Source organism: Myxine glutinosa, chromosome 8 (genome assembly GCF_964187855.1).
Source record: "Myxine glutinosa chromosome 8, kmMyxGlut1.1, whole genome shotgun sequence".
Lineage (NCBI taxonomy): Eukaryota > Metazoa > Chordata > Myxini > Myxiniformes > Myxinidae > Myxine > Myxine glutinosa.
In genome coordinates this window covers 141,238,841-141,263,292 of record NC_136268.1, presented here as the reverse complement: position 1 = coordinate 141,263,292, position 24,452 = coordinate 141,238,841, and the positions used below count along the sequence as shown (strand labels likewise).

Below are 24,452 nucleotides of genomic sequence, written 5' to 3'. Positions count from 1 at the left end.
AACCACACCGAAGAACCTGCCAATATCCCTAACTTATTGTGAGTAGTGTACTTTCTGAATGCACTGTATATATTATATATTATATATATATTACTACCTGTTTGTGCTGCTCGGTGGCGACACCCGGGACGGGAGCGTCGCGAGGAGAGGCATCCGGAGCATCGGAGCCTTTGTGCTAGCAGGTTTCCAAAGTTAAACGGCTGTTCACCACCATCTCTTATCTTCCCCAATCCAAAACCTTGATCTTTTCTACCCCCGCTAATTTCACCCCAAATCCACTTTTTTGAGGTGACTTTTGTCTTCTTTCCTGGAAGTCCTTGGTGTCCTTGCGTTTTATACCTATCCTGCCTCCCCCCAGGCCCTCTCCCTCTCACACATCTCCCGATGTCCCTGCTCTCAAATGTTGTGTTTGTGTGCTTCCTCCCCTTCTCTCCCCATCTTGTCGACCGCTCCCCTTTTTACAGCAAAACAAGCAAAACTCCAACAGATACTGAACAACGTTACGTTTGCATTGAAGGTGAGCTATTGGCCATTGTGTTTGGCATTAAACGTTTCCATACCTGCCTGTATGGTCGGAGTTTCATTGTGCTCACTGATCATAAACCGTTGTTGATGATCATTGACATGCCATTGATTGCTGCCCCACCGAGATTGCAACGAATGCTTGTCAGACTCCAAGGGTATAACTTTACAACGGAGGACCACCCTGGGGCAGACAATCAGCTTGCCGATGGCCTATCCCGCCTTCCTAGTCCACTCAATACAATGACAATTGACTTGGACCTGCGTGTTGACTTGGCCCGTTTCTCTTCTGAGAAGTTGTCTCAGCAACAACAGGAAACAAACACTTCGTGATTCTGACCTGAGTTAACTTCGAGACTTTATTATCAGTGGATGGCCAGACCATCTGAAGGACCTCCCAGAGGCTCTCAGGAAATACTGGAGTTTTCGGGATGAGCTGTCAATTGAAAATGGTATAATTCTTAAAGGAGAGAGAGTCGTTATACCTCAGAGTATGAAAACGACATTCTGCAGAAACTCCACTCAGGCCATTTTGGCCATGAGGAAACTAAACTGCTGGCGAAGGACACTATGTACTGGTATAACGTTAACAAGGACATTGATCGGCTGGTGGAACGCTGTCCTACCTGCCAATGGCATCAGAAATCTCAACTGCCTGAACCACGACAGCAACATGACATTCCGCTCAGACCATGGAGCAAAGTCGGATGTGACCTGTTCTATTTTGATGCAGCTCAGTGGCTCGTCATCGCAGATTATTATTCTAAATTTCCTATTGTTCGCAAACTGCCCAAGTCTGCTCCCAGTCGCACGATTATTGCGACCTTGGGACAGATTTTTTCTGAGTTCGGAATTCCTGATACGTTTATGAGTGATAATGGTCCTCATTTCACCAACGCATAATTTCGTTCATTTGCTGGGAAATGGAATTTTGATCAGGTCACTTCATCCCCAACATACCCAAAATCTAATGGATTCATTGAGCGCCAAGTCGAGAAAGTGAAATCTATCCTCCGCAAATCAAAAAGTGTGGGAAAACGATTTTCATCTGGCTCTGCTAGCTTGGAGGTCCACCCTGGTGAGCTGCAGCTTGGCAAGTCCTGCTCAACTGCTGATGGGGCAGAAAAATCAAATCGCCGGTACCAACCAGAATCACCAACGTGCACGACGATGACAACTTCATCCATGAGGAGCTGGAGAGGCGCCGCTACTTACAAAGGCTCCACCACGATCGGCATTCTCGGACACACGAAATGTCGGGCTTATACCCTGGACAGTGAGTTCGCGTTCAGAACCACAACACCCATTGTTGAGAGCCGGCCAAGGTTCTCTCCTCAGAACCACAACACCCATTGTTGGGAGCCGGCCACGGTTCTCTCCTCAGAACCACAACACCCATTGTTGGGAGCCGGCCACGGTTCTCTCCACAGAACCACAACACCCATTGTTGGGAGCCGGCCACGGTTCTCTCCACAGAACCACAACACCCATTGTTGGGAGCCGGCCACGGTTCTCTCCACAGAACCACAACACCCATTGTTGGGAGCCGGCCACGGTTCTCTCCACAGAACCACAACACCCATTGTTGGGAGCCAGCCACGGTTCTCTCCATGTGTGAAGAGCCACGGTCATATTTGCTCGCATCAGCAAATGGTCAAACACTCCGACGCAACCGAATTCTCATTCAGGAGCTCCTGGCGTGTGATGCGATGCCCCATCAATATTGGTGTCGGGCCAAAACAAGTTCTGAAGCCACAGTGAGTGGGAACAGCGAACCATCTGCAAGGTCTGGTAATTGAACCTGTGAATCATGACTGTGACGTCACTTGTGCGACCAGAGCAGAGATGGTTCATCAATTCGTTGAGAAGGAAGAAGGGGTCCACATGCACCTCGTTGATATATTTTTGGTTCACGAGTTATCAAACAGAGTTACCACTATATTCGTCATGTGTGTGTGTCTGTGTGTCTGTCTATCTGTCCACAGCATAACGACCCGATGATATGATCCGATCTTGATGAAACTTGGCTGGGAGGTTGATATCATGATCTAGTTTTGTCCTGCCAAGAGTGGGCGTATGGCGCCCATTGTGGGCGAAGCCACGCCCGAAAAAGATGTCTTTTTAAGCTGAGGGGGTAATCGAGTTCAAGCTACATCTTCTCCTAGGGGTTTGGTGGAATGTGACAGGGGTTTCGATATTTGGTTAGGCCAATGTCACGTGTCTAGCCCCACGGAGCTCGATTTTTCACTTTCGCCCCAAGGTCAAGGTCACAAGGTCACGAAATTTAGAAAAGTCGATTTTTGATGGTTTTATTACATTGTGCGCTTCCTGATGGTGAAATGTCGTACATGATCTTATATTATCACAAACATCATGAAATACAAGTTTTCCAACAAATTTCATAATCTTCGACCATTGAAATTTGAAGGTCACAAAGGTCAAATTTTCAGAGTTGTCTGAATCGAACCTAATTTTCGGTATTGTGCAGCTAACTAACCTCATAACTGATTATACATTCTTTTCTATCTCATTTCAAGGTCAGTAACCTTCGTTTTGACATTTCAAGGTCACAAAGGTCAAATTTTCAAAGTTGTCGGAATCGAACCGAATTTTCCGTATTGTGCACCTAACTAGTCTCATAACAGATAATACATTCCTATTTATATATTTTCAATGTCGGTTTTGACCTTTGTCATTGAATACCGCTCGCTCGTGACCATCGTCATCTCCTGACTTGTCTAACTTACACTTTTGGAATCCTCAAGGTGTCTAATAAACGAATTTTCATGTTCCCAAACGTAATATTGTCCCATGGGGTCCGTTGGCTGCCATCTTTGCGGCCATCTTAGATTTCCGATGAAAATCGCTAATTGGTATAACTTTTGAACTGGACATCATACAGAGGCAAATTAACCCATTTTTCCGGCTAATTCTGGCCTGAGGAATCGTTTGAGATGGTTATTTTCATGATTTATACAAGTTTAATACAATAAAACTCGAAGAGTATGCAAAAAATCAGTAAAATTTCACTCCAAATCTTGCCAGACATCTAACTTCAAATATACTTACTTACTTACTTACTTACTTACTGCGTCGAGCTAGCTCGGCATTCCATGACACGTTTCTTCCATTCATCTTTGTCACTCATGGCATTCGGTAGTTCGCTAACCAGACACCCAGTATCATTTGTAAGCTGATCTATATATGTTTTCGCAGGTCTCCCTGGTGCCTGTTTGCCGTGAGTTGGTAACCAAAGTAAAACATCGCTTGCGAGCTCATCTTTGTTTCTCCAGCAGTGCCCAGCAGATCTTAATCTACGTTGACGTATGGTTACACTGATTGGTGGGATTTTTGCATACAATTCATATTTTGTGGGGTGCTCCTTCCATGAGATGTTAGGGCTGCTCTGAGCATGCGAGTGTATGCACCATCGAGGGCCTTTTCTAGTGATGATGTCAAGGTCCATGTAATTGCCCCATATACAAGAACTGATTCAACAGCTGCTCTAAAGAAGTTTCGTTTCAGCTCTATTGGAAGCGCAGATTTCCAAATCTTGGCTAGACTGTTTAAAGCTCCCCAAGCCTTTCCAAGTCTGATGACGACATCTCTTTTTGTGGAGGCGATGTTGCTTCCCAGGTATGTGAATTCGTCAACCTTTTTGATGTTTTCACCAGTGAGTGATTTTATGTCTACGACTTGATCTTGATTAAGACTGATGTACTCTGTCTTCGAGACATTTATGTAGAGACCAATTTGGCTGGCTACTTCTTCAATCTTGTGTAGTAGTGTCGCTGCATCCTTGTTATAGTCTGCTAGAACCGCAAGATCATCTGCATAATCTGCATCTGTAATCTTCTTGGATGGGTATCGCCGACTTTTCCGTTTACTTAGGGTAAATCCAAGTTCATTGTCGGTGTCTATTGCTTTGCGTAGCACATAATCGAGACATATTATGAATAAGTAGGGAGCGAGGGTATCACCCTGTAAAAGTCCTGCCATGATGTCAAAACAGTCTGTATCGCCATCAGGTGATCGGACTATTGCATGCGAGTTCTTATACAGCATCATGATGGCATTAACTGTCTCCTGAGGTATCCCGAATGCTAGCAGTATCTCCTTCATCTTACCTCGATGGATGGAGTCGAAAGCTTTCGAGAAATCAATAAATAGGAAAACAGCAGGAAGATTTTTATCTTTAACGCCTTCAAGAAGACGTCTAATAGTAAGGATTTGCCCGGAGGTCGATCTACTAGTACGAAAGCCATTTTGATTTTTTCGCAGAACTGGTTCTATACGCGGCCTGATTCCGTTTAATAACATCAGGTTGTATATTTTGGCCGCTATTGGTGTTAGAGTGATTCCTCGATAGTTTTTTGTAAGCCCTAGGTCGCCTTTTTTCTGGAAAGGCAATATACATCCTTCTGTCCATCTATCTATTAGATTTTGATGGTATACAGCATTACACAAATTCAGTAAAATCTCATCGAATTCACCTAGTTTCCAAATCTCGGCTGGAATGTCATCGAGACCACAGGCTTTCCCGTTTTGAATGTTTTTAAGAGCTTTATGGACTTCATCTATGGTGAAGGGACCTTTTTTGGTGCCGAGTTCATCTGAAATCACAGGAGTTATTACTTCATCCTTGATTGTAGGTGGCTTCCCTAATAAGCTTTGGAAATGCTCTTGCCAGAGTTTCAATCGTTCTTCTTGGCTGGATGCTTTTAGTTTGGATTTGTTTACGCATTTCCGTCCGCTTATCTCGTTTACAGTTTTCCAGGCCACAGCAGATTGCTTGTTACTCGTAGCATTATTTATCCTATCAATTTTTCTCTGGAGATCGTCAATCTGTTCTCTCTCATAGGAATCGGTAAGTGCAGTTCGTGCTTCGTTGTAATTCCCGATGTTTTCCATTGAAGGTGCAGAGTTTTTAATTTCTGCCATTTTGTGTTGCTCTTTGCGTTTCTGGCATATTTCCTCTGTTTCCCATGGGATCCGACTTTTCCTCCTTGGTTTCAAAGGAATGGTACCAGAAGCAGACTCTCTGCAGGCTGTCTCAAAATTGGCAAATGTTTTATTCGGCGAGTTTGTTGTATTTTGTTCTTGAAGGGCAGAAAATCTATTTTTCAAACAAAGTGAAAAGGCGACACTAATCTGTGTGTTCTTTTTGAGACAAGACCAGTCATAAAGTGGTTTACTTTTTGATTTCATTTTATACTTCAAATGTACCAAACTATAAGATGCCCATGCATACTGGAAATGATAATACTTGTGAGTAATTAGGGTTAAATAAGACAATATAACACACTATTAATTCAATAAATGAAAATAAGAAGAAAACTTTTGCCAATAATGTTCTCCTCTTGCACGACAGGTCAAGCCACAGAAGCGGTAAGCAATGCCATTTTTTCATGTCAATTGGCCATTCCACACCGGGATGAATTACATGGGTATGGTGACTGGTCACAAATGCAGGGGCTCAGGCTACTCTGAAATCCTCATTGAGGCTGGACTCGTCACAAGTGGCTGCCTGAATAGTGTGCTGAGTGGGAGGCCATACACTAAAGCCCTGTTCTGTCTCAAAACAGTCAGTGAAACCATGAAACGGTTGTTAATTGAGAGATTCACGGAGGAGGAGAAAGTTGAGGTCACTAACCCCGAGGCCCTGCTCAATCTCATGCAGACATGTAGTCGCGAGACCCTCGACCTGACTTTGCAGGACCCTTCCACTCTCACCATCCTCGAGAAGTATGTGGCCTATGAAGACAAGGTGCGTGCCGGCCACCTCGGCAAGACCACTACATTCTGGCTCAGCGTGAAAGACCATACCCGTCTGATCCTAATGTTGCAGTATTCTGTGAAGACAAACACTTGGCCCTCTTCCACAAGTGCAACGGGGATATGGCAGACCTATTCTTTGCATATGATGGGCCAAACTACTCCAGGTAAATGCTTTTCAGCCTAAAATGTGCATCTTAAATTTAGTATGGTGAGTAAACTAGAAGAAATGATGTCATTATCTGATTTGTAGTCGTGATGAAATAGTTACTTACATCCTTTCTATCCCTCCACAGGTACTTGTTGTGGCTAGAGGAGTTCCTGACAAATATCAATCAGTCTCATCATGGAGCCAAGCAGCTGCTGAAGAAGTGTGGCATCGCGGTGGCACGGTCTCTCATTCCTGGTGCTCTCAGCCTGGTGGACAAGACGATGGAGGAGACCTTCATGAAGTTCGCCAAGTCAGCAGGTACTGAAATACTATAACTACTTTGGTGTTTTCGATGAAAGTTAGTGTTAAAATATTTTCTATCACTCCATTATTTATCTCTCCAGGTGGATTCGTGGAGCTCTTCTCCATGTCCGGTGCCTTCCAAAGATAGTGCCGTACGACGTCAACCCGTGCTCAGTACTTTGAGAAAGATGCTAGAGATGTGTGGCCTAATCGACAACCCGGACTGTCCGAATGCTGGGAAACACCGTGAGCTCGAGAGAGCTGAGATCAAGACGTCTAACCTCTCACCATCCCCTCTACCCTAACCCCTCACCAGCCCCTCAACACCAACCTCTCACCATCCCCTCTGCCCGAACCCCTCACCATCCCCTCAACACCAACCTCTCACCATCCCCTCTGCTCTAACCTCTCATCATCCCCTCTGCCCTAACCTCTCATCATCCCCTCTGCCCTAACCTCTCACCATCCCATCTGCCTTCACCTCTCACCATCTCCTCTGCCCGAACTCCTCACCATCCCCTCTGCCCGAACCCCTCACCATCCCCTCTGCCCGAACCCCTCACCATCCCCTCTGCCCTAACCTCTCACCATCTCCTCTGCCCGAACCCCTCACCATCCCCTGTGCCCTAACCTCTCACCATCCCCTCTGCCCTAACCTCTCACCATCTCCTCTACCCGAACCCCTCACCATCCCCTCTGCCTTAACCTCTCACCATTCCCTCTGCTCTAAGCTCTCACCATTCCCTCTGCTCTAACCTCTCACCATTCCCTCTGCTCTAACCTCTCACCATTCCTTCTGCTCTAACCTCTCACCATTCCCTCTGCTCTAACCTCTCACCATCCCCTCTGCTCTAACCTCTCACCATTCCCTCTGCTCTAACCTCTCACCATTCCCTCTGCTCTAACCTCTCACCATCCCCTCTGCTCTAACCTCTCACCATCCCCTCTGCCCTAACCTCTCACCATTCCCTCTGCTCTAACCTCTCACCATCCCCTCTGCTCTAACCTCTCACCATTCCCTCTGCTCTAACCTCTCACCATTCCCTCTGCTCTAACCTCTCACCATTCCCTATGCTCTAACCTCTCACCATTCCCTCTGCTCCAACCTCTCACCATTCCCTCTGCTCTAACGTGTCACCATTTCCTCTGCTCTAACCTCTCACCATTCCCTCTGCTCTAACCTCTCACCATTCCCTCTGCCCTAACCTCTCCCCATCCCCTCTGCCCTAACCTCTCACCATTCCCTCTGCTCTAACCTCTCAGCATCCCCTCCACCCTAACCCCTCACCATCCCCTCTGCTCTAACCTCTCACCATCCCCCCTATACCCCTCACCCCCCACACCCGACGTGTGCCGCTTCCTGCGGCTCCGAGCTGGACGAGACGCGGATGTTGTCGCGTTTGAACCGATTTATCATTTGTTCGGCGCTTGTATCGAGTTTCTCGTTTTACGGATAAACTGTCAAGGGTGAAATGAAGTGGAGAAAAGTTTGATGCGAGTTGGGAATGTTGATAAGAATTCCCTTATCGTAAACGGGTTCAGGTATTGATACTTCCGACCTTATAGTTCACACAATAGAATATATGATGATGAATTTATTCAGCTCCTCAGTGTTGTTTCGGGTATGGAAGAAGTTAACCCTGTCGATTAATTACGTACCGAGAGGATGGGAAATTTCGCAATGACACGAATTCAAGTCACAAAATATTCCCTGTGAGTTGAATTTGCGGAAATATTTATTTATAATGTAAAGAGGAATGTCATGAATGAAACAGCCGAACTATCTGTGTTTCATAATCAGGAACTTGAAGAGGAAGATTCCTGTTTATGTTCAACTGTTGGACTGTTCGCAGCTCTCTGAGACATGGATAATGTGAAGTCAAGATGGTTACTTTCTCCTCGTCGGTCCGTGGGACTCGGAATTAAATGTTTTATAATGAATGTAACTTCATTGACAGGTAAACGAAGGGCAGGTAAATGTTCCATGCGAATTCATTTCGATCTCAAAGTTCGGACTCTCCTGCAATGAACAAACGGAACTTTCTTTTCGATGTTTCCCTCCATCGATTTTTTAAATATATTTTTCTGCATCGTTTGAAAACATCGTCAAAACATTGATCTGAACAATTCAAACCAAAAACGTATTTTTTACACTTCCATCTTTGACGAAACTTCCAAATGTTCATCAGCACCTCCCCCATCTCGTGATGCGTCATCCATCACGTGCCTTTGCTCTTGCTTTCATGAGGCAATTAAATATTTATATCATGTAATCTGTGCACACAGTAAAGTTTCTTTGAAGATAATGTTTCATGTAAAAAGGTGTTGTCATCGATTATTGTTTTCTTTACATTTCAATAAGAACACTTAATCACGTGTTGATTGCTCAACATTAAGTGTAATTGTACCTGATTGTAATCGGGATTTAGGAGTTTGTTATAAAACCAGGACCATCCCGGGCTCATTCTCCTGTTGTGCTCGTCGAGTCCGATGTAACTTCACATCGCCGAGGATCCATTGCCTCCTCTTGCTGTCGCGGTGGACACGCTCTCCGAGATACAAAGCTTCGGTTAACAAGTATGTCAATGAGATCCAATAATCACAAAATATTGCGAGAACCGTAGAGTTTGTTGAGAAAACTTTCGAGTCGGATGTTCTTTCTTTTTCCGTTTGTTACCTGCGCCACCAAAGGTTGATGGAGGTTTTGTTTTCACCCCTGTTTGTCCGTTTGTGAACGAAATATCTCAAAAAGTTGTGGACGGATTCGGACGAAATTTGGCAGAGTTAGTGTATGCGATAAGGACGAAATGATTACATTTTGGTGAAGATCTGGATTCGCATCCGGATACTAGAATTTTTTAACTGAAAAAAATTAAGCGAGAGACGACCATTGGAAAATAGGACTAAAATGATACAGAGCAGGATATCTCAAGAAGTTGTGGACGGATTTGGACGAAACTTGGTGGACATGTCATGCGTGTGACAAGGACAAATAGATTCGATTTTGGTGAAGATCTTCAATATGGATTCCGATATTAGAATTATTTAATTTTTTAAGTGATTCTTCACCACCGAGTGATATGGCCAACCAGGTGGAAGTTATGATATGATATGGACTGATATGACTATGCTCTCTACTAAGTGCCGTTCTAGTTCTTTTCGCGACGGAGCGCACGGGCTGACTTTGAAAACTTTTTCAAACAAACTTTTTGCCTCCATTTTCATCGCCCACGATTCGCGCAAGAAGTTCGAGTTTTATCTTCACATTGAAGAGTTCTCATTCGTTTTATGTTGTAAATTGCATCTTTACCGCAAACGTTTAACACCGACATTCCGTCATTCGAGTAAAAGTTTACGGCTGTATTAATAAGTAAACGTCGTCGTGTAAAGTAACCAAAGTTAAACAAGCATTGTGAGTATTGCGCTGCAATTCACGTCCCCTGCCGGCAGTTTGTCGTCTGGAAAAACCGTTGGGGAGATTACCAAAGTTCAAAGTGCCATAACTTTGTCAAAAATGATCGAAACGTCGTGAAGTTCGAACTTGATCTGTAACATATCATGAGGAAACCACGTACCAAGTTTTAAATCATGGGCATTAAGCGTTTCGAAAAAAAGTCCGGAAAACTGTTCTTTGCGTTCCGGACTGACAGACGGAGGGACGGAGTGCAAACCTATAGTCCTCTCCGGTTTGCACCGGAAGGGGACTAACAAGTACAGGTGCAGTCCGTTCATCCATTGTTCGACGTGCATTCACAGCTCGTAGGTCTTGGTGCTCTAAACCAGACTCTCTCAATCACGTGGTGGTATGTATACCTGTTGGTGATGGACACGAGTTGTTTCACACTCAGGGTGATTCACCAATTTATGCGACGTCCATGCAGGCGACTCATCGCCAGCATCCTGAACAAATTCCGAAACACGCAGGTGTGTACTTCTTAATTCTTAGATGCAGGCATCAAAAATCCTGCATAAACGCAGCCATTGGGTCTCGGAGGTCCAACGGATGTATTCGTGTGATGTTTTTTTTAATTCATGAATTTTTTTAATAGATTTTTTTTTCATATCCTTTTTCAATCCAAGTCGATGCTCAGATGTGTATTTGCTCAGAAATGTGAATCATTAATCCTATTAGTTGGAAGAATCCCACACACGTAATGAATCATTGTTGGGTTTTTCTGGAAAAAATATTTTTTGTCTTGGTTTTTCAACTTTTTTTCTCTAAAAAGTTGAGGCTCATGGAGAAGTATTTGCTCCAAAAATATGATTCACAAATCCTTTTATTTAGAATGTATATGTCCACAACTGTCAAAAATCCTACAACTATGCTGCCATTGGGGGGAGGCCCCACAAATGTATGTGTAAAGTTTTTAAATTTTCATATTTTTGTCACTGAATTATTTGTAACAAAGTTATTGGAGCATATAATGAGGCTCATATCAAGAAAATAATGATATAACATAGTAGTACAACAACATTTATGTGGGGCCTCGAATGCCTCAGGCCTGCAATCGGGTCAGATTTTCGGGTTATAAGTGAAGACTGAAGATTTTCCCACGAGCCTGAATGAATTTTTTTTCCTATGTCACTGAATTTTGTGTAACAACATGAAAGTCGGTGAAAATGAGGCTCATTCCAAAAAAAAATTGAACAGCATAGTTTTTGCAACAAAAATACCTTGTGGGCCTCCGAGACCCAATCACTACATTCAAGGGTTAAAATCATCCAAATTCCTGCCATAACTAACGATTGGAAGACAATTGCATACCACCCAGTGTAATATTTGCTCACGAACTTGTTTTGGAAGTTTGGAAGAGCATAGCACATCAGAGATCTTCTTCATCAATGATCTCTCTGACTCTCTTGAAAATCCTCTCTATCTCTTTGCTGACGACTCTACTCTCTGTCGCTCCATTCCTCATCCCTCAGATCGGCAGTCTGCAGCCTCCTCACTCTCTGCAGACCTGGACAAAATCACAGACTGGTCAAACAAGTGGAACATGTCTTTCAATCCTGACAAATCTCACACTCTTACAATGTCTCTCCGAAAGGACCGACTGGACAACCCTCCCATCTACTTTCTCAACAATCCTCTCCAAGAAGTTCTGTCGCTCAAGCTTTTGGGTCTCACTATCTGCCATGATCTTTCTTGGGAAAACCACATTTCCAAGCTGGCCTCCAAAGCCAGTCGCCGACTGGGCATCCTCCGTCGTGCGAAGTCCTTCCTTGGCACACCTGAGCTCCTCACCACATACAAGGCTTTCATCCGCAGCTCAATGGAATACTGTTCCCCCCTCTGGGCTGGTGCTCCTGCCTCACACCTTGCTCGGCTTCACGCTGTTGAGGCCAAAGCTTTCAGAATCATTGGAATCTCCTGCGATGTAGTCAACGCCGAGGGCCTTTCACTCACTCACCGCAGGCAGGTTGGTGGTCTTTCTGTCTTCTACCGACTCCTCTCCGGCCTTGTTCCCCCAGCTCTCTCTGTGCTCTGTCCCCCCAATATTCCTTCAGGTCGCACAAGATCTGCCTGCAACCCTCTTCTGGTTAAACTGCCAAAGTCTAGGCTCTCTGCTCACCTTCACTCTTTCATTCCCCTTTTCTCCCGCCTCTGGAACAAACTCCCCCACTCCCTTCAATCCCACTCCTCCCTCCAGGTCTTTAAAACAGCTGTTCACCACCATCTCTTATCTTCCCCCATCGAAAACCTTGATCTTTTCTACCCCCGGTAATTCACCCCAGAGTCCTTGCAGTGTTCATATGTTTTAATCCTCTCCCACCTCCCCCCAAGTCCTCCCGATGTCCCTGCTCTCAAATGTTGTGTTTGTGTCCTTCCCCCTCTCTTTTGTGTCCTTCCCCCTCTCTCCCCATCTTGTCTACCGCTCCCCTTGTTTTTTGTGTTTTGTGTGTCGGTTTGTCTTTTTGTGTGATTAATGTTAGCTCTTTCACGAGCCTCGATCTTGTATACAAAAAAAAAAAAAAAAAAAAAAAAAAAAGAGAGAGAGAGAGAGAGAGAGAGAGAGAGAGAGAGACAAAGCTACCTTTTACCGGTGCATTGCCCCTCCATTTTTATCTCATATTTAAATTACATTAGACAATACAAACGGGGATGAGGAAACTCTGTCTCAGTACAAACGCTTTCGAGAGACGAGTCTTTTTTTCCTTCATTAACACGAGATTTCCAGGAGGTTCCTTGGTAATGGATATCAAGCAAGATTTGTTGTAAATTCAGTTTACCTTTTCAACACAATTACAGATTTGCTTTGTCATTCGAAGTAAAGTACGTACAAAATGCAGTTTTGATAATGCATGTTAATATTTGATCATATAACCTGTATGATTGTGCATGAGATTTTAAAGGAAGGCCATTTCATAAAGAATCCAATTTTTTTTAAACCGTTACATTTTCATTAGGTTAACGCTTTGCATGACATGATGCATCATCTGGTGAATTGCATGTTTTCCAGGTGGGAAAACCGTATAGGTGCGAGCAGTTGGTGAGGCGTTTGCTTTGACATCCAGAAAGTTCCACACCATGGTGGTAAGTGCCAATTACTTTGGGCAAAGAATGTATACCTTGACATCGATCAACATGGAAGGCATCTGTGTTTCTTTTATCTTTTATTTTCTGTTTATGGAGGCATTTTTTTCACAGATGATCACATGAATAATATAATAGGCCTTTGCTTGCTCTTTCTTTGTCAGTGATCTGTGCGATATTCTTTCTTGAATATAATGGTCCACTCGTGTTCAAAAATATTGGCACCCTTGCACTTTTTTTCAAATAACTCACAGTTTTCTCGAAAAATATGTTGAAATTGACGAAACTATTTGGTCTCCACTATTATTTATTTAACTGTTAAAATTACAGAACATTTGTTTTTGATTCAGAACTTAATCTGTCGCTTTAAATCAGAAAATAGAAATTTTCGCACAATCTTTGGACAAAATAACTGCAGTCAAGCACTTCCTACACCTCTCTACTGGCAGTTTGTCCCACTATTCTTGTGCAAACTGCTCCAGTTCTCCCAGATTTGAAGGGTGTCTTCTCCCAACTGCTGTTTTCAGATTTCCCCACAGGTGTTCAATGGGATTTAGATCTGGACTCATTGCTGGCCACTTGAGAACAAACAATCCAGCGTTTTGTCTTGAACCATTCCTGGGTGCTGTTTGAAGTATTTTTGGGGGCATAGTCCTGCTGCAAGACCCATGACCTTCGTTGGAGACCCAGCTTTCTGACAATGGGATGAACATTGTGCTCCAAAATGCCTTGGTAATCTCCTGATTTCATGATGCCATGCACACATTCAAGGCACCCAGTGCCAGAGGCAGCACAGCAACCCCAAAACATCACTGAACCTCCTCCATGTTTGACTGCAGGGAAGGTGTTGTTTTCTTTGAAAGCTTCATTTTGTTTTCTGTTAACATAGAGATGATGTGCTTTACCAGAAAGCTCTAATTTGATCTCATCTGTCCACATGACATTCTCCCAGAAGGATTTAGGCTTGTTCAGGTTCGTTTTGGAAAACTCCAGTCGGGCTTTCTTATGTCAATCTCTCAGCAGCAGTGGGGTCTTCATGGGTCTCCATTCATTGAGTTGGTGACGAATGGTGCGAGTTGACACTGTCGTACCTTGTGTCTGAAGGTCAGTTTGAATCTGTTTGGCAGTTGATATAGGTGCTTTCTCCAACATTGAAACAATCCCTCGCTGCAATCTTCGATCAGGTTTTCTCTTGCGGTCACGTCCAGGGAGGTTGGCTACTCTATTCCTGATAACATTGTGTACGGTGGACACAGGAACATCAAGGTCTCTGGAGATGGACTTGTAGCCTTCAAATTGCCCATGCTTGGCTACAATCTTGTGTCTGACCTGCTCAGACAATTTTCTGTTTTTTGTTCTTTTCTGGTTTTCGAGAAGCACCGAGTCTAACAACACCTCCCCCCCCCCCCCCTGCCCCCAACGTGGTATAGGCTCAATAAAGCTCCGAATGTTCCCTCCACGGTGCACACGAAAAACGCGACCGACGTCACGATGCCAGCACCAGACAGAGGGGGAGAGTGAGAGGGATTACGTCTGTGGTTGTGGCATGGGCTAAGCCCAATCGGCAAATGTGCTGGGTTCCGTCGGCTTGTCGGTGTTGTGACTAATGGAGCCCATTGCACGGCCGGCTGAATGAATGTAAAAAAAAAACAAAAAAAAAACGTGAAAAATCACAAGGGTCAATTCCACACTGGGGAATTAATCTAAAGCCCTGTCTAGTTAACACAAGAACCACACCCCTTATGGAGACATGCAAACACTCTTCACCTGACAGGTTCCCTACTTATGAGATCAAGGTTCTTCTTCTTCGCCTCCATGCTCCATTGCTCCTACTAAAACCTATACGATCCTAACTCCATTATGGCAATTCGTCACCTACCCCCACAAACGTAACGGTATTCAACCCCCTGCGTCAATAATTTGTAGACGCTCCACTGGCAGCGATTACAGGTTTGTGTCTTCTTGGGTATTTCTCTATCAGCTCTGCACATCAGGATTTGGGGGTTTCGCCCATTCCCTGATAAAGGTCCTTCTTGCCCAGTTGCTCAGTTTGGTCGGACGGCCAGCTCCAGGAAGAGTCTGGGTAGTTCCATAATCTACCAGAAGGATGCATACTGCACCCTTCCTCATCGCGCTCAGTAGTCTGTAAAGACAGGATCCAACCTTTCACGGTATCATTTTGTTGCTTTTATCTAAATCCTGTAACATATTATCTTGTGGTGCACTTGCAAAACCATTATTTAAGCTGGAGTGCAACATGACTTATTTGTGGTGCCTGGCAAATTCTGCCGCATGATCCTGCAAGATCTGATGCGAAGAGAAGAGAACGTTTCTGACCTTTTGCCTCCGAGTGACGACATATTGTAAAACACAATATTGTCTCTTTCTGTTTCTAAAAGAGCCAATATTATCTCTTTCTCAAAATTGAGCGCAGAAAATTAACATGCCTTGTGTTTAATGATCGCATTGAGTTATTTATTTTAATTGGAATAGATTGATATCCGTCATATTTAGCTGTCATGTAATGCCCCTCTGGAATGCATAACAACATTCAGGAGATGTACATCTATATCTTTTTGTATATCTGCACTATTCCGGAGTGTCTAATCTTCCAAAAGGTTGAAGAGGGTGTGAAGAGACAAGCACCGCGGCCTATCTTTATTCGCAGACTAATTAGGCACGATGAAGACTCGGTCAAGCACGCTACGTGACAACAACTTCAAGCTCTATGAGCAAGTATTGGTGCCTCTGTTTGGGAATCTGAAATTGATTGGTAAATGCCCTTTAATCATCACCAGGGAAATAATCAACTCCACGGAGGTTTCGTGAATGGAATATATTTTTCAAAAGTTATTCACGACGTGTAACGTATCATTGTTATGGTGTAGGGAGGTGGTGAAATTTGAATGATCGCTCATTAAAAAGGGTTTTTGTAAATGATTTTTAATATGCTAATTGTCCTCTCTCTCTCTTTCTCTCTTTCTCTCTCTTTCTCTCTCTTTTTCTCTCTCTCGTTTTTCCTTTTTCAGTTTTATTTCAACATCACAAAGGACAAACTCGGGAGAAGTTGAACACATGCTCATTGTGTCCTGAGGATTTTGCACACTCGTCCACATTGAGACAAAATTTGTGAAGAATCAGCACAAGCGTTGTAAAGATTTTGTGGTTATCAGCATCAAGTCAAAAGGATCAAATGGAGATGGACACATCAAGTTGTGGGAGGACTGCGTTGCACCTGCTGAAACCCGCAAATGAAGATTACAACCAACGAGGGAAGTTGTACAAGTGTTATGTGTGTTCAAAGGTTTTTAATCAGTTATCAAATTTAAATATACAAAAACGAAATCACCCGGGGGAGCAGCCGTACAAGTGTTCTGTGTGTTCAAAGACTTTTAGTCGTCCATTAGCCTTAAATCAACACAGACACATTCACATTGGGGACAAATCATTCAAATGTTCTGTGTGTTCTGAAGAATTTCGTCATTCATCAATCTTAAATAGACACAACCTAATTCACACGGGGGAGAAGCCATACAAGTGTTCTGTGTGTTCAAAGGTTTTTCGTCATTCATCAAGCTTAAATAGCCACAACCGAATTCACACAGGGGAGAGCCATACAAGTGTGCTGTGTGTTCGAAGGTTTTTAATGATTTATCAAATTTAAATACACACAAACTAATTCACCCGGGAGAGAAGCCATACAAGTGTTCCGTGTGTTCTCAGGTTTTTAGTCGTCCAGTAGCCTTAAATAAACACAGATACATTCACATTGGGGGGAAGCCATACAAGTGTGCTGTGTGTTCAAAGGTTTTTCGTCAATCATCAAGTTTAAATAGCCACAACCTAATTCACACGGGGGAGTAGCCATACAAGTGTGCTGTGTGTTCAAAGGTTTTTCGTCATTCATCAAGCTTAAATAGCCACAACCTAATTCACACGGGGGAGAGCCATACAAGTGTGCTGTGTGTTCAAAGGTTTTTCGTCAATCATCAAGCTTAAATAGCCACAACCGAATTCACACAGGGGAGAAGCCATACAAGTGTGCTGTGTGTTCGAAGGTTTTTAATCATTTATCAAATTTAAATACACACAAACTAATTCACACGGGGGAGAAGCCATACAAGTGTGCTGTGTGTTCAAAGGTTTTTCGTCATTCATCAAACTTAAATAGACACAACCTAATTCACACAGGGGAGAAGCCATACAAGTGTGCTGTGTGTTCGAAGGTTTTTAATCATTTATCAAATTTAAATACACACAAACTAATTCACACGGGGGAGTAGCCATACAAGTGTGCTGTGTGTTCAAAGGTTTTTCGTCATTCATCAAACTTAAATAGACACAACCTAATTCACACGGGGGAGAAACCGTAGAAGTGTTCTGCGTGTTCTCAGGTTTTTAGTCGTCCAGTAGCCTTTAATCAACACAGACACATTCACATTGGGGACAACCCATACAAGTGTGCTGTGTGTTTGAAGGTTTTCAATCAGTTATCAAATTTAAATAAACACAAACTAATTCACATGGGGGAGAAGACACCGCACAGGAGAAACTCACCCACATGTGGAGATAGCAGCCAACAACACAAACATACACACCGATACATGCATTTTGGACACGCACACAATCGCACAAACACGAAGGTGGATACTTTGAGACCTGGGTTGCACCTTCTGAAACATGTGTTAGGGATTTCATTCGAAACTCAGGCTAATTGGGGGCAATATGACCCATTTGCCTCCCTAGCGTCTGACTGTCTGGTTTTGGGAAGCTGTTGACAAAATCTTTGTTTGCCCTTGCATCAACATTCTTTTTTTATGAGCAGCTCCCCGCCTGCTGAGCCTTTCTCCTTGCTACAATCTTTGAAACTGGGGAAATGTTTTGAGTGCCTTGTCCTTTGAAGAAAAGTATATGAAGCAGAATACAAATTGTGATTCCTTGAGATGTTGTTGGTTGCTGGCTGTGTGAGGACCAAAAGGTGTTACTAGCTTGTGCGCCCATATATCTACCATGCATGTTATCCTTATCCCTCAATAAACCTTGCACAGTGTCTGAGTTGAGGTGCTTATTCCAGAACCGAAGGGATTAGGGAATCCATGACACATGCATATGGAGATAACAAGCAACGGGAGAAGCAAAGAGTACCTATGGAGTGTTAGACTAATTCTGAAGTCATCGCTCTCTCCAATGAAAAAAATCAAAACTATAAACCAATGTGCAGTTACCGGTATTGCTGTATCGCTGTGTATTTATGAACTGGCCACAATCGGAGATCAACAACTTGTACACCAAAACACCAAAGTGTTCTTTGTTCAAAGTTTTTCGTCAGCGATCGGGTTTATTTACGCACAAAAACATTTATCACCAGTGAGAGTTCTTGCACGTTATCTATTTTCAGGGTTTTGCACATTTCTCCACATTAAATATGCAAAACATTATGTTGAGAAGCCAATTGATGAGTTTCTAAAGAGTAGACAACCCTTTTGCAAGGGTTGCTGCGGTTACATCTTGTGCAGGTGATGAATGTGCAGGTGTTGAACAAACCTTGTGCAGGTGGTGAATTGTTTTGTTTTTATTTTGAATTTTTGAGTGGCATTTTGACAATTTTTGTGTATTTAACCGGATTATTTGCTTTGATATTTTTATTACGAGTTGATCTTTATTCTCTTTGAATCGCTGCAAAAAAAATAAAGGTGCATATAACCTGATTATATGTATTTTTTTTATTCCAAGTTCTTGTTTATAGTCTTTGAAATCTCTGTAAAAAAAAGTGCAAATCCTCAAATATCTTCTCTGATTGCGTTATCTTTTTTTGTGAGGAATACTTTTTCTTCTCGACAGAGGAGAGGGTATCTGATTTGGGTCTGTTGGTCTGCACAGAATGTGAGTAGTTGCATTAATTACATTAGACCCCCATCGACCCCTTTATAGCACTACAACCTCACCCCCATTGCACCATTTAGATAACGATATCTTGGTAATATATGGATCATTATTTAGTCATTGAAAGTTGTGACTAGTACTAATATCAACCCCCCACCCCCCATTGGCAAGCACCTCAGGTCCAGGTGTAGAAGTATAAAACTTCTAAGTAAGCGAGTTATCGCGGGCATTCCAATTGAAACCTGTCCCTCGTCCTCTTAATTAATAAAATGCATTGTAATGACAACAAACTCCGATGTATTGTTAATGAGATAGAAATAGTTCAGTTCTTTGATGAATCTTAAGGTGGGTTTTCACGGGACACGCGAACGATGCGAATGTCGAAAAAATGGCAAAGTCCAACATTCGTATTTTAGGCTCCAAAAGTTCGCCAAACATGCGCGGGGGTTCGGAAGCGTCGTCAATTTTTCGCAGGAGTCGTTTTTTGTTCGGCGGGAATTTCAAACTTTTTTGAAATTTCAAATTTTTGAAATTTTGAATTTCAAAGCTTTCAAAGCTGAATTTCAAAGCTTTGAAAAGCTTTGGATATGAAATCTTTCCTCTTCTCCAATGGCTTGATCTCTGATCATCAATTTGGTTTCAGACCAGGTCACTCTACTCTGGACATGCTGCTTCTGCTGTCTCAACAATGGATGGAGGTCCTCAATGCCAAACAGGAAATCCGAGCTGTCTCCCTTGACATATCACGTGCCTTCGATACGGTCTGGCACCCAGCTCTGCTCACCAAACTCTCCTCCTATGGTATCCATGGAAATCTCCATGCATGGCTTGCGGACTTCCTCTCTGGTCGTAGTCAACGTGTGGCCCTGAATGGATTTCTCTCATCTCCCCTTCCTGTTCAGGTTATATATATATATATATATATATTCCCCTTCCTGTTCAGGCTTGAGTTCCCCAAGGCAGTGTTCTGGGCCCTGTGCTTTTTCTGGTCTTTATCAATGATCTCTCAGACTCTCTGGAAAATCCTCTCTATCTCTTTGCTGATGACTCCACTCTCTGCCGCTCCATTCTTCTTCCCTCAGATCGGCAGTCTGCAGCCTCCTCACTCTCTGAAGACCTGGACAAAATCACAGCCTGGTCAAACAAGTGGAACATGTCTTTCAATCCTGACAGATCTCACACTCTTACTATGTCTCTCCGAAAAGATCGACTGGACAACCCTCCCATCTACTTTCTCAACAATCCTCTCCAAGAAGTTCTGTCGCTCAAGCTTTTGGGTCTCACTATCTGCCATGATCTTTCTTTGGAAAACCACATTTCCAAGCTGGCCTCCAAAGCCAGTCGCCGACTGGGCATCCTCCGTCGTTCGAAGTCCTTCCTTGGCACACCTGAGCTACTCACCACATACAAGGCTTTCATCCGCAGCTCAATGGAATACTGTTCTCCCCTCTGGGCCGGTGCTCCTGCCTCACACCTAGCTCGGCTTCACGCTGTTGAAACCAAAGCTTTCAGAATCATTGGAATCTCCCACGATGAAGCTATCTCTTAGGGCCTTTCACTCACTCACCGCAGGCAGGTAGGTGGTATTTCTGTCTTCTACCGACTCCTCTCCGGCCTTGCTCCCCCAGCTCTCTCTGTGCTCTGTCCCCCAAATATTCCTACAGGTCGCACAAGATCTGCCAGCAACCCTCTGATGGTTAAACTGCCGAAATCTCGGCTCTCTGCTCACCTTCACTCTTTCATTCCTCTTTTCTCCCGTCTCTGGAACAAACTCACACACTCCCTTCAATCCCACTCCTCCCTCCAGGTCTTTAAAACAGCTGTTCACCACCATCTCTTATCTTCCCCCATCCAAAACCTTGATCTTTTCTACCCCTGCTAATTCACCCCAGATCCACCTTGTTTGAAATTCCAACTTCTTTCCTGGAAGTCCTGGCAGTGTCCATATGTTTTATACCTCTCCCACACCCCACTCCCATGCCTCCCCCCCCCCCCAAAGCCCTCTCCCTCCCACAGATCTCTCGATGTCTCGATGTCTCTCGGTCCCTGCTCTCAAATGTTGTGTTTGTGTCCTTCCCCCTCTCTCCCCATCTTGTCTACCGCTCCCGATGTTATATGTTTTATGTGTCGGTTTGTCTTTCTGTGTGATAAATTTTCGCTCTTTCACGAGCCTCGATGTTGTATACAAAACAAAAAAAAAAACGCAAATTAATAATTTTGTCAAAAGGTCAACGTCACATGAAATCATCAATTTTCATCCAATTGACCTGAAATTTAAATTTACGGTTTCAGTTTTGTCATCATATTTTCAGCAAAACTTTATGATGAGAATATGGAGAAGATAAATTAATAATTTGGTCAAAAAGTCAAAAGTCAGCATCACGTAAAATCGTGCCTCTCCTCAGTGCCAGACGTGGCCAGACGGAAGCCTCTCCTCATTGAAAGACACATGAAAGCCCGCTTGGAGTTTGCAAAAAAGCACCTAAAGGACTCTCAGACTGTGAGAAACAACATTATGTGGTCTGATGAAGCCAAGATTGAACTGTTTGGATTCCGTCTGGCCACTCTGCCATAAAGCCCAGATCGGTGGAGTGTTGCAGTGATGGTTTTCCTTCTGGAAGTTTCTCCCATCTCCACACAGGATCTCTGGAGCTCAGCCAGAGTGACCATCGGGTTCATGGTCACCTCTATTACCAAGGCCCTTCTCCCCCGATTGCTCAGTTTGGCCGGGCGGCCAGCTCCAGGAAGAGTCCTGGTTGTTCCAAACCTCTTCCGTTTAAGAATTATGTACGCCACTGTGCTCTTGGGAACCTTCAATGCAGCAGAGATTTTTTTGTTGGCTTCCCCAGATCTGTGCCTCGACACAATCCTGTCTCTGAGCTCTGCAGGCAGTTCCTTCGACCTCATGGCTTGGTTTTTGCTCTAATATGCATTGTCAGCTGTGAGACCTTATATAGACAGGTGTGTGCCTTTCCAAATCATGTCCAATCAATTGAATGCACCACAGGTGGACTCCAATCAAGGTGTAGAAACATCTCAAAGATGATCAAGAGAAATGGGAGGCACCTGAGCTAAATTTCAAGTGTCATAGCAAAGGGTATGAATACTTATGTCAATGTGATATTTCAGTTTTTCCTTTTTAATAAATTTGCAAAACTTTCTAAAATCCTGTTTTCTCTTTGTCGTTATGGCGTATTGAGTGTGGATTGATGAGGGAAAAAATGAATTTAAACGATTTCATCATAAGGCCGCAACATAACAAAATGTGAAAAAAGTGAAGGGGTCTGAATACACTACTCACAATAAGTTAGGGATATTGTGGGAGTGAGTTTATTTTTTTTATAGGGGTTAGGGTTATGGTATTTAAATCAAGAATGCTGTGTTGTTTCACACTCATTAATAACCATAGAAGTAGGACCAACAACGTTTTTCAACATAATTAAAACACAAAATCATCCACACCGAAGAACCTGCCAATATCCCTAACTTATTGTGAGTAGTGTACTTTCTGAATGCACTGTATATATTATATATTATAATCTGAAGAAATGGAAGAAGAAGAAGAGGAAACTATTCATCAAACGACAGGATATGGAGAGTCTTCTCTCTCAGATCCACCCAAAGGCAGTTTGGAGAATGAACAGGAAGGGAGACCGTCAGGTAGTAAACCCAGCATGGTAAAGATAAACAACCTAGAGGTATCTGACTTGACAGGGCCAAACGATACTGTGATGTTGGTTCCTGAGAAAATGCATCCAATAATAACAACTGCAACGAAGCTTCAAAATAAACCAGGGATTGAAACATCTACAAGAGCAGTTCTGAACCGAAGGATTAACACCGAAGTTTCAAAGGATTCTGAAGTAGCATTCATCAGTGGGACAGACAGAGAGAGGGAACCAGACACACAAGCATCAATAAAGTTGCTGGCACTGACCGACATCTCAGGTGATGTCACTTCACTCACTGTTGGCGCAGAAAGGGGAATAGTTGAGCACATCTCTATTTTACCACCCCAAAAGGTTGGATCTCCTATACCAACTGAGGAGGAGGCATCCATTCCCACAGGTGAAGCAACGTCCGCCGCATCAGAGCCAAAGGAGCGTTCCTCTGCGCCAGAAGATTATGCCAAGTCAGCCTTGAGAGACGACATGGCAGAAGACTTGACACATTGTACAAGTACACCAAAGGAGAAGGATCTTGAACCTCCAGACAGCGATGATGAGGAAAGTATTGGTGATGGGGAAGACTATCAAGGGTCACTGACTGGTTTAGAGACAGACCTACCTGCAGGACGCCATTCCTGCATTCCCAGCCAGGAGATACTCGAGTAAAGCTTGCATAGCAGGAAGAAAGTGGAAAATGCGCTGAAACGGTGGAAAGATTATGACTTGCTAGTGCATTCCTTGTATGTGCTAAGGAGAGAGGGACATAAAACAAGGACTTCAGGCTCGGCCGAACAAGCCCAAGTCAGGAAGTTTCTAGCAAAGCTGTTGAGTTATGGGCCTGAATATAAATTAGTTTAGGAGGATGAATTTCACAGAAACAAAACTCTCAATACAATAATGACATCAAACTTACGAATAGGATCATTGAATGTCAATGGCTGTAAGGATGCATTCCGTGTGCACCAGGTATTGTCATTCTGTGTGAAGGAAAAACTTGAAGTAACCTTTCTGCAGGAAACCCACACGACCCCAGAGGCTGCATCCCGATGGGAAAACCAATGGGAAGGCTTGGCCTTTTTCAGTCACCTAATGGACACATCTTGTGGAGTGGCTACCCTCTTTTCACCAAAGAGGAAACCTGAAATACTTGTCGTAAAGGAAGCCAGTGTGGGGCGGTTGCTACATATAAAAGCAAAGTTTGAAGAATTTGTTGTCAATTTCGTCAACATTTATGCACCTTGTGTAGGAGTTGCAAGGGGGATTTTCTTCAACCGGTTGCAGAGATTCATGCTCACCTTGCCTGGTGAAGAGTGTGTAATTCTTGGAGGAGACTTTAATTGCACTCTAAACCCCTCCCTTGATCGAATAGGTCAGGAGCCGCATAATCCCTCTGTAAGAATATTACAACAAACCATAACACTGTTAAACTTGAGGGATACTTGGCACATACAACACCCCACAGACAGAACATTCACGTATTCGAGTATCAGAGGTGGTCATATATCACAATCCCGGCTCGATAGAATTTACGTGTCTCACCGTTGGTGTAAGAGTGTCAGTGACTCTGGCATAAAAGTTGCCCATTTCGCAGATCACAACTTGGCCTGGAATAAGT

General features: G+C 43.6%; 1 pseudogene; it reads left to right on the top strand.

Annotated features, from left to right (window-relative positions):
• The first annotated feature begins 16,479 nt into the window (after positions 1-16,479).
• On the top strand, positions 16,480-18,152 carry LOC137433211 (uncharacterized; annotated as a pseudogene).
• Positions 18,153-24,452: the final 6,300 nt, after the last annotated feature.